We start from the raw sequence: 11,797 nt of genomic DNA, 5'->3' as shown, positions 1-11,797 counted from the left end.
TCATTGAATGCTGCAAAGTTTCATGCTTGCTTATTCATTTGTATGCTGCTAATCCCGACTTGTGACTTGTGTAATTTATTGCACAAGTCAACGGCTATCAACTATCAATTCTTGTGTAGAAGTGACTCAAGTGAGACTGCCAGACTGGAGAGTTTCACATCTAATGAAGACAGACAATATGAAAGTGTGACGCATACACTTATTCCGTAAGTAGATCTAAATTATGAAGAGATATTCTGAGGTATTCATCTTATACTGACGTCTTACAGTAATCATGGTAATTCTGCCTGGAACTAAGTTTATTAATAGGTTGACATGTTTGTTTGACATAAACATATAATGTATACAGTTTGTGTACTTTGTTCCAACTCAATCATCAATGATTTATCTGTTCATCCGTATAAAAATGACCTAAATAAAAAGAATAATAACTCTTGATAAAGGCAAAAAAATCCTGTCACCTTTTAAAGCCATAAATCCGTTTTCTCTGATGAGCCTACACAGATTCAATTTTACAATCAAGTTTCTCATTTCTTTCGTATGGGATCAACTTATTGTACTTTTACTTCCTCCTCATCAACATGATCATACTTGTAATGTTATGAAAAATGTTCGACCGTAAATTATGGAGGGGGGGGGGGGAGGCAGGAGAACAACAGCCATTACCAACCTGATGTATTGGGGGAGGGGTATATCCCCCATTCCCCTTGGATCGACACTCGGGTAAGTATGCATTCATAGCCAACCCTACAATCGAATACCGAAACAAAAATTTTCTGTCTACCCGACCTTCACTATAGCACTTTTTCGGCAGTGGCGTAGCTAGAATTTTTTCCTGGGGGGGGGCACTGGGGGTCCTTGCTTTTTCAGGGGGGGGGACATCGGCCATTTTTCCGGTGTGTATGTATTTGTCACAAGGCCGGATCCGACTTTCGCCAATAGGGGACGGGGCCCGAAATTATCTTCACCTATATTTTCCCCGATCAGTCACTTCTTAGTTTTATTCTTATAATACAACATAAACCTGAAATAATGTTTTAAGCCTCATGAAAAATGCGAGCGCGAAGCGCGAGCGATTTTTTTTTTCACCTTCATTTTTTCCTGAAAATTTGATTTTTTAGGCAATGTTATGAGTGATCCTGAACAAGATTCGTATGTAATTAGATGGTTACTGCGAATGCCAATATATTTCAATAATGCGGGCGCGAGCAAATTTTTTGACATTCCGACCTAAAGATTGGTCATTCTAATTTTTGTATTAATAAATGGGATAGGTATGTAACTAAACAATTGATGCGAGCGCGAAGCGCGAGAGGAAGAAAATTGAGGTTTTAGACCTAAAAGCGGGACACTCTATTCATATTTTGTAAATCATAAACAGGATATAGTCAATTGGGTATCATTAATAATGCGATCGTGAAGCGTGAGCAGACAATTATTGATATTCTGATGTGAAACTGGATAATTTTGGTACATTTTGAATAAAGAACATGCAGCAAGATATGAATCTCATCGAACAGGCAATTCTGGCGCGAAGCGCAAACAAAAATTTTATATAGTTACATCAAAGATTTGTTTTTTTAATTGCAGGTCTTTCCCTCACATTATTTCATTCCTCCTCTTATTTTCCTCTTCTTTTTTTCTTCTGTCTTTCTTCTTTCTCTTTTTTTTTGCTCTGCCACTTTTTGACAAAATTGAGCGAGAAGCGCGAGTTTTAATTTTTTTATAATAATAATAATAATGATAATAAATGTGATTTGTAATGCGCCAAATCCACTCGGCAGAGTGCCCAAGGCACAGTGAAAGAAGAAAGAAAGAACGAAAGAGAACAGGTACAAATATAATAGTTATAGATCCAGGAACAATTAAGAGTAAGAGACATTGAATAGACGAGTCTTAAGGTAACGTTTAAAAGCATCAATGGACGTGCATTCACTGATTGTCAGGGGAAGACCATTCCAGAGAGCAGGGCCAGCATGAGCAAAAGCCCGAGCCCCCCATGACTTAACAGATTAAGGAATAACTAGGGAACCAGAGTTTGATGAACGTAGGGACCTGACTGGAGTGTATTTGCTGATTAGACTAATATTGTACTGTGGAGCAGAGCCATTAATTGCATGGAATACAAGGAGAAGGATTTTGAAGATGATACGATCGTTGACCTTTAATCAATGAAGGGATTTCAGAATGGGTGTGATATGAACATGTTTTTTTAGATAGGGTGACCAAACGTGCTGCAGCGTTCTGGAGCTTTTGGAGTTTAGACAACTGGGTGTTGGGTGAATTGTAAAGTAAGGCATTCCCGAAGTCAAGTCGTGAAGAAATCAGAGCATTAACCAATTTTTCAGTAGCAGATTTCGACAAATATTTCCTGATGAACCCAATATTGAGGAGCTGATACCTTACAGACCTACAGATGTTGGTTATTTGATTTGACATAGACATTCCATAATCTAACATGACACCTAGGTTACGACACGTCTGGGACACATTAATGGTACATCCCGAAAAAGAGACGGATGACAACTTGACCTTACTAAGTTGAGCCCTTGAACCAAATAGAAGCAACTCAGTTTTGGAGGGATTCAGTTTCAATGAATGACTATCCAGCCAGGAGGAATGTCAGCTTAACAATTCTCAAGAAGGGTAATTGCATTTGTTGCATCAGCCTGGTTAGGTTTGAAGGAGTGATAGAGTTGGATGTCATCGGCATAGATATGATAATTGCTATTATGACGTTGTAAGATATTTCCCAAACTAATCAAGTAAATCGAAAACAAAGTGGGCCCGCCAACAGAACCCTGCGGTACACCGTGAGAGAGAGGCATACTAGATTTGCAGTCATTAATACAATCTGCGAGTGATATAGGCCCCATCGACTTGAAAAGGGACATGTAAATTTTTGCAGTGACTCGTCATAATTGTGTCACCAAATAAAAAATGCGAGTGCGAAGCGCGAGCTTAAAGATTTGAATATCCTGAGATAGCTGGACGGTATATAAGCACTTTTTTACGATAAAGAGGATGCTGGGTTAATCTAACTGAACAACAACTGGTGGAAGCACGTAGCGTGAGTTAAAAATTATTAATATTATATTCACTACTTTTGTGAATATGCAGGATGCCTTACTTGCTACAACAAATAATGAAAACTCGAATCATGAGAGGAATAGGATCAGTGATTCGGAACAGCAGTTTCCTCCTACGTTTCAGAGCTGACAAAGAATCGCAAATCTGTTGTTTGTTCAGAGTTAATAAACGAAACCGCTGTTTCAATTCACCGACCTTCGACAAAGTATTCATTGTTTTGGAGATCATTTGACAATAGATTTTCTACTATAGCAGAAGTGCGTAGCTGTTGCAAAAAGTCAATGAATTACAAATATCGACTGTTTCGTCTTCAGTTACTCGTTTTAATACAACGCATTGTTATTCCTATTTTCGCAAGTTTCATTTTGTAACCGATACGTGGCCCCTTTTCTTGTAAATTAATGCGCATTATTTCAAACGACTAAAATGAACCTATAGGGGCTCGCTCACAACAGTTGCTCACACTATTAGAGTTATATGTGTACACACCTTTCGGAAGACGGTTTTGGTGATCATCCGGTCTTTCAAAGAACGAAATTTGTTCGCTCTTTCTATTCTCTCGTACATTTTATCACGAAAGCCAACTTTATCCTTTATCACACCAAAACTATTAAAAAACCTTTGTGATATACCTGAAATTGTAATAAAAAGACTTGGCGAAGCTAATATTATCATGTACATATTTTAGGTTTCCCCTATACCCCTTGGCCCTTGAATTTTTGATGCACCATAATTTCATCTTGAAATCCTGCTTTCTTTCCCCCCGCTGCTCGGGCCGGAATTAACCAATGTCACAAGAGTATAGGTATCCATCATATTACGATGATAATCTGAACAAGCAGATTGAATTGTTGTTTTTATTGTTCTCAATTCAATGAATACTTTCACTTTATACTTTTGTGACTTAAAATCCAACCTACTAAAAGGAAACTGCCCACCACAGAAAGGAAAAGTGTGCGTTGGTATGTGTGTTGCAGGATGCGTGTGTGTGTGTGTGTGTGAGGGTGAGTGTGTGTGTATTGTAGATAATCCATATCGTCATATTTCAAATTTCTTACTGATACACAAGCGATTCCCTTTTTCTTTCCTCGTTGACCTCTCCTATTTTGCTCCATTGACTATATTGGGGATGTGATCAGATTTGACGTCTGTGTTTGAATTGGAGGTAATCTAAATAGTTTTCTAGATTTCTCAACGGAGCTCCTGTCTTTTCAACTTTCCCCTAGTATCTGTAATGACCTGGAAGAGACTACCTGTTGTCTTTTAATTACTTTTGTCTATCTTTCCTTGAAAATATCCACATGGTGTTAAGATATTGAATAAAAGGAACAAAGACCTAATGTTACTTTGAAAGTGTTTTACTGAAAAGCGCTGAAAAGCCAGGTTTCATTTCAGTTAAAACGTTGACAATTGAAGTGGAAGAGTACCAACTGTCACCTCTCTGGTACAAGCAACAAGCTCCTGCGACAATTTCTCCAGGCTTATGCTCGTCTAAGACATAGGGTTAGGGTAAGGGTAGCAATATGTTTTTTTTAATGTTAGGTTTGAAGGTAAGATTGAGGTCGGTCGTTCGATTAGTGTGTGGAATTTAGAGCGAAGCACTCGTCGCAAGAGCAAATGTCGTGGAGCCATACCAGATTCCAAACTCTCTTTTCTTTGGTAGTAGCAGGTCATGCAGTAAATCTAGTCTCACTACTTCACTCTCATGCATTATGCACTATATGCGAATTGCGAAAACCAAAGGTCTGCACCTGCATCATCTGCCTGTAATATTTGACCATATTGTAGCTGATCAGAATAAATTAGATATCGGAGAACTCAAAAATAATAATCACTACGGCATCTCATTGAATTCGAACACTATTGATAATGTGTTTTAATATGTCATCGGGGGGGGGGGGGCACTCGACCAAAAAAGTGGTAGGGGTGTGCCGCGGGCGAGACAAAAAAGGAGGGTCCTCGGAACGGGCTTCTGAACTAAAATTTTGTGAAAACGGGGGTCCTTGGAACGGATCGACAGCGTGTGAGTACGTGCGTATGCACCCCTATGGAACGGGTATGTTACAACCGATATTCCCGACCTTTCGTTTGAGGATGCGCACGCTAATTTACAACGGTAGTTGATTTTGGAAGGGACTTTTTGGGCCCGTCATCATGGCCGTAAAACTCTGTCCTGCAATGCATATTTTCGTTTCGTATCTGCGGCGGAAACATTCAATATGCGTTTTGTGTGCAAAATTCTGGTTGCTACTGTGGTAACAACGATATATTCGATTGAGGACGACTTTCCAAATCAACATTTGACTCCTCCTAGAGCTCGAGAGACCGTCCGGGGGCCCACTTCCATTGATTAGTGGATACGCGTAAAAGGGGACAGAGTGGGCAAGTACGATACGTATAGTCCTATGTAACGTTATAAGGATGTCAAAACGATGCTTAAAATGCTGAAAAAGGGATATATATCCAATACTTGTAGGGTGTCACAATCCAAATACTTATTAAGAGATGCATTTTCATAATCTGGAAAAGAATTATTTCCATTGTTTAGGGTGCTTTCCGAAACCCCATGGTCGCGCCTGGTCTCCACTCATCAATTGAAGTGGTCCCCCCGGATTTATTTATTTATTTATATTTATTTATTTTGTTTTATTTATTTTATACTGCAGGGTAGGCCTGTTCAGTTCTTAAAACTGCTTTACAAAGGCGCCCTGCAGTTTAAAATACATGTCAAGGTAAATATAAAATATATCATCAAAAAAAATTCAACGTCAAAAATACAAAATACAAACTATTTAACATCAGAAACAATTAACATCAAAAAAAAAATTTAGAGTGGGAAGTGACAATCTAAACATACAAGTACATAGCATTGTAAATCAATGGAATATTATTTCGCTCTTCATCAATTCGTATGAAAGGCTTTGCATAATTTTTTAAAAACTAACAAGGAGGTACACGTACAGGCTTGTAAATTTGAAGGAAGTGCATTAAATAATTTGGGTCCGAAATATGCGAAAGATTTTCTTTTATATTCAGTTCTAGCTTTGGGAAGCTGAAGGGGGCATCGCAAAGAAAACCGTGTCCTGTATTTCACGGGCCGTTTACATACTAAAGGTTTTAAATAATTTGGAACTAAATTGTTCATTATTTTATATACAAAAACACAATACTGATATTTTATACGCTGATCTACTGATTGCCACTTCAGTGACTGCAACAGAGATATTTGTGATGTATTATAATCTTTTTTCAAAAGCATCCTGGCATATTTATTTTGAAGTTTTTGTATCTTATCTAAATGTATTTTTGCACTGCTTCCCCAAGATGTACTACAGTAATCAATGTAAGGTAAAATCATAGAAAAGTACAGCTTCTTCATGATATCAAAGGACAGTAAATGCTTAATCCGCCTTATACAACCTATTGCTCGAGATATTTTACAAACGATATTAGTAATATGTTCACACCAAGTCAAGCCCGGATCGAGCATGACACCTAAGTATTTAATCTTTTTTACATTTTCTAATTGTATGTTCCTGAATTTCACTGGCAAATGAGCACCCCTCAACTTTTTCTTTTGACCAAATACCATGGCTTTTGTTTTTTGCGGGTGTAAATGCATATTATTTAAGTCTAACCATTTACATATTGAATCAAAATCATCTTGCAAATACTTTTGTACCTCCTTAATTGATTCACCGTGATTAAAAATGGCGGTATCATCAGCATAAAGAGACATTTTAGAATGTACATGCAATTTCAAATTACACATATCATTAATAAAAATACAAAATATCAATGGACCCAATATAGATCCTTGTGGAACACCTGATTTTATCTTTAAAAATTTACTGCGACAATTGTTAATCATTACAAATTGCCTTCTGTCTGTTAAATACGATTCCATCCAGTTGTATTCATTGCCAGTAATACCATAGTACTTAAGTTTTGCAAGTATAAAATTGTGAGGAATAACATCAAAAGCTTTGCGTAGGTCCAAGAAAATACCACCAGTAACATGTTTTCGGTCCATTTTATCATACAAAAAGTCTGTAATCTCAGTTAGACAAGTGGCAGTAGAATAAGACGGTCTGAAGCCAGACTGACAATTTGCAAGTAGATCATTTACATTTAAGTACTTATACAATTGATCATGTACTGCTCTCTCTAGTATTTTGGACAGGACTGGAAGCACAGATATTGGTCTATAATTGTCAATATCAAAAGATCCTCCCTTATGTACAGGAGTAATTCTTGCTGTCTTAAAATCTTCTGGAATAACACTAGTTTGCAAAGTTGCATTAAATAAATGGGTCAAAGGTCCAGCTATACTCTCTGCTGCCAGCTTAAGAAACTTAGGGTAAATACCATCTACTCCGACCGCTTTCGAACAATCAATATGTAATAGCTCTTTCAAAACATACTCCTTTTTGATTGCACAAAATTTAAATTCACAATCTGGAATAAAAAGAGTTTGTAAATTGTTTAATAAATCTTTCGAGAAATTATTCGAAGGGGCTTGCAACCTTGAGCCGACTTCATTAAAGGCTTCGTTTAGAACGTGAGCTATTTCATTGTTAGGTATTTGACCATCATCAATTGTTAACTTAACATCATGACTCGTGGTTTTATTTTTCTTAGGTAGAAGCTTCGATAAAATGTTCCAGTTCTTTTTTATGTCATTTCCGCAGTCCTTAAATTTGTCCTGATAATACTTCTTTTTCAAATTTTTAATCAAGTTATTAGCTCTGTTACGGGAAGACTGAAATTTATTCCACCAATGAATTAATCTTGTTTTTCTAAATTGCTTTCGATAATAATCCCTTTCGCGTGCTAACACCAAATAATCATCATTTATCCAAGGTACCCCTCTTTGTTTTTGCCGCACTGATATCACGGGGGCATGCCAGTCACAAATGTCTAGGAGTGCGTTTTTAAAGGAGTGCCACAATTTTTCAACATCAGTCCCACAGGAATAAAACTCATGCCAATCAACTTTCCTTACATCATCTTTAAATTTCTCACTGTCAAAGTACTTGAAAGAACGACATTTAGTTATTTTGGGAGAAAGGGGTTGATGTTTCCCTTTAATTGCAGTAAAAATCACAGAGTGATCACTAAGTCCAGCTGACTGCACTCCTGATTTAATAATATTGTCAACAAGTGAATCAGAAATACATACCAAATCGATTACTGACTGGCTATGTGGTGAAATTCTAGTGGGTTCAGATATAACCTGTGTCATTTGCATTGTAGTAAGGAGACTGGAAACTTTTCTAGAAAGATTATTTACGGTTTGCATATTACAATTAAAATCACCAAGAAGGATGACATTGTTTGTAACTGTATACAATTTCTCGAGATTACTTTCAAGACTGTCAAAAAAATCTAAATGATTATCAGGTTTTCTATACAATATACCAATAAATAATGAGCTACTATTTCTACGTTGCAACTCCAACCAAATTATTTCTAAGGCAACAGATTCAAGATCCAATCTTCTTATATATGATAAATTTTCTGATATAAAACATCCCACTCCACCTCCATGAGTACATCTATCCTTCCTCTCAAACTTATAACCTTTAACAGAAATCAAGCTATCAGAATGTTCGTTTGTTAACCATGTTTCTGACACTCCTAGTAGATCATAAGGGTTATTATTCAGCAAACATTGTAAATCAGCAACTTTATTAACAATGCTTCTGACATTAAGATGAGCTAATTTAATACCTTTAATACCTTTTAGAGCAAAATCATTAGTTTCGGTTGACATATCATCATTTGCGTCGACAAAAATATTATTACAGTTATACATGACTTCAGTAGATACATCAGGATCATTCCAAAAAGGTAATACACTTTGCAGAATGCATTTCGGGCACTGCCAATTTTCAAACAGTTCGTCTGAATCATAGGTCTCTCTTGAGACCCCGCCACAAACTATATGCACCCACTGTAAACATACAGTGCATAACAAAGCCTTTTGATTTATTTTTACAGATTTATTACAAATTGAACATGGGTATTTAATCATTAAAACTTATGTTGAAATTAGGTTCATATTTTACTTCCACCACTCTAAGCAATTTATATACATTTAACATTTTAATAATCAAATATATAGCAAAACGAATATGTGCAAAATAGCAACAGCAACAATAACAATAAAATGTAAATTGACACATTTCAAAACAAGTGAAAAGTATTACGCGTAAGTTATGAATGTAATTTTATACAAATATACAATACAATAATAACCAGGTACTAGTAAATAACCTTATTAAAAACAAATCGTACATTTAATAGTGCAATTTAAAAGCAAATGGTAAACAGGAACGCCTGTGTGCTCAAGCAGACCAAGTTTTACAGTTAAGTGAATTTGATTGAGATTGTTGTCTCATTCTTTCAATTGATCAAGTTTTCCGATGTCCTTTACACTTGAAAGACCAACTCTTTTCCCACTCTTATTTATCGCTGTTATCCTTCCGTCTTGAGTCCAGACTTTGTGGACTTGCGGGAGGTTTCCCTTCTTCACTTGCCAGAACAGCTGAGATTGCTTTCGTGTTAGATTTTCATTGATGTAAATTGAAAGGCCTTTCAGCTTAGCCCTAGATGCATATACAGCCTCTCTTGCCCTGTAGTTGGAAAATTTGATGATGATATTCCGGGGCTTACGTGGCTCCTTCTGCTTGTTCTCAAGCGCAGCATGGCTGGAAAGGCGGTGAGAACGATCGAATCTAATCCCCATTTCTGGGGAAAGTAAAACATAATGCCCATTACATCGTGGGCTAGAGGCATATCGTTTGTGTAGAAGGCGTAAGCAATAGAACAAAAGAAATCCGTTAGCTCAAACCATGGGCCCTATAGGGTCCGTGCTTTGTACATGTATATGCTGTGTACGGAAATGGTTTCGGCTAGAGAGGTTGATCTGACCATTGAAATCAATTGCCAATGATCCCCCAATAATCCACATTAAATGCAATATCGATTCGATGGACTGTAATGATCTATATCTAAGCCTTAATTCAGTGAGTTTTCCTCATTCAATATGTACTCCATTTGTTTGAAAAACCACTTTCTTATCCATGTCATAATCTATTTTAGGTCCTGCATTTCGAATATCTCCAGCATCAGTCGTAATATACATGTATGTATGGTGCGGGTGTCGCGGGAAAGGATTTTGCACACGAAAAGCAGATCTGTAGGGCCTGTAACCCCCCTGTAACACAAAGCTTAGCATTGATTGTACAGCAGTTTTCTACGTTTGATTCTATTGACTATAATGTACAATCAATCTTAAAAATCAAGTGTATGATTAAGCGTTAACTTTTGTGTAAGGGGACCCCAATATTAGCGTCGGTGAGGATTGCAAAAGGTCCCAAATGTCGCACCAACGCATAATGTCGTAGATTGCGACATTTGGGACCTTTCGCAATCCTGCACCGACCCCAATATTAGCGTCGGTGAGGATTGCAAAAGGTCCCAAATGTCGCACCAACGCATAATGTCGTAGATTGCGACATTTGGGACCTTTCGCAATCCTCACCGACGCTAATATTGTGGTCCCCTATTCAATATGATTTTTAAGATTGATTGTGCATTATAGTCAATAGAATCAAACGTAGAAAACTACTGTACAATCAATGCTAAGCTTTGTGTTACAGGGGGGTTACAGGCCCTACAGATCTTATTTTCGTGTGCAAAATCCTTTCCCGCAACACCCGCACCATACATACATGTATATTACGACTGATGGCTGGAGATATTCGAAATGCAGGACCTAAAATAGATTATGACATGGATAAGAAAGTGGTTTTTCAAACAAATCGAGTACATATTGAATGAGGAAAAACTTACTGAATGAAGGCTTAGATATAGATCATTACAGTCCATCGAATCGATATTGCATTTAATGTGGATTATTGGTGGATCACTGGCAATTGATTTCATGGGTCAGATCAACCTCTCTAGCCGAAACCATTTCTGTACACAGCATATACATGTACAATACGTTTAAGCACGGACCCTATGGGTCCATGGTTTGAGGTAACGGGTTTCTTTGTTCTATTGTTTACGCCTTCTACACAAACGATATGCCTCTAGCAAACGATGTAATGGGCATTATGTTTTACTTTCCCCAGAAATGGGGATTAGATTCAAATTCCGGGGGGACCACTTCCATTGATGATTGGATACCAGGCGCGACCATGGGGTTTCGAAAAGCACCCTAAATAACGGAAGTAAGTCTTTTTCAGATTATGAAAATGCATCTCTTAATAAGTATTTGGATTGTGACACCCTACAAGTAATGGATATGTATCCCTTTTTCAGCATTTTAAACATCGTTTTGACACCCTTATAACGTTACATAGGACTATACGTAACGTACTTGCCCACTCTGTCCCCTTTTACGCGTTGTCGCTCCTGGTATCCACTAATCAATGGAAGTGGGTCCCCCCCCCTCGGGCGGCCTCTCGAGCTCTAGAAGGAGTCAAATGTTGATTTGGAAAGTCGTCATCAATCGGATATATCGCTGATACCATAGTAGCAACCATAATTTTGCACACGAAACGCATATTGAATGTTTCCGCCGCAGATGCGAAACGAAAAAAAAATCTCATGTCACACAATATGCATTGCAGGACAGAGTTTTACGGCCATGACGACGGGCCCAAAAAGTCCCTTCCAAAATCAACTACCGTTG

Source organism: Lytechinus variegatus, chromosome 1, assembly GCF_018143015.1.
Source record: "Lytechinus variegatus isolate NC3 chromosome 1, Lvar_3.0, whole genome shotgun sequence".
Taxonomy (NCBI): domain Eukaryota; kingdom Metazoa; phylum Echinodermata; class Echinoidea; order Temnopleuroida; family Toxopneustidae; genus Lytechinus; species Lytechinus variegatus.
Note: the sequence above shows the minus strand (reverse complement) of the source record.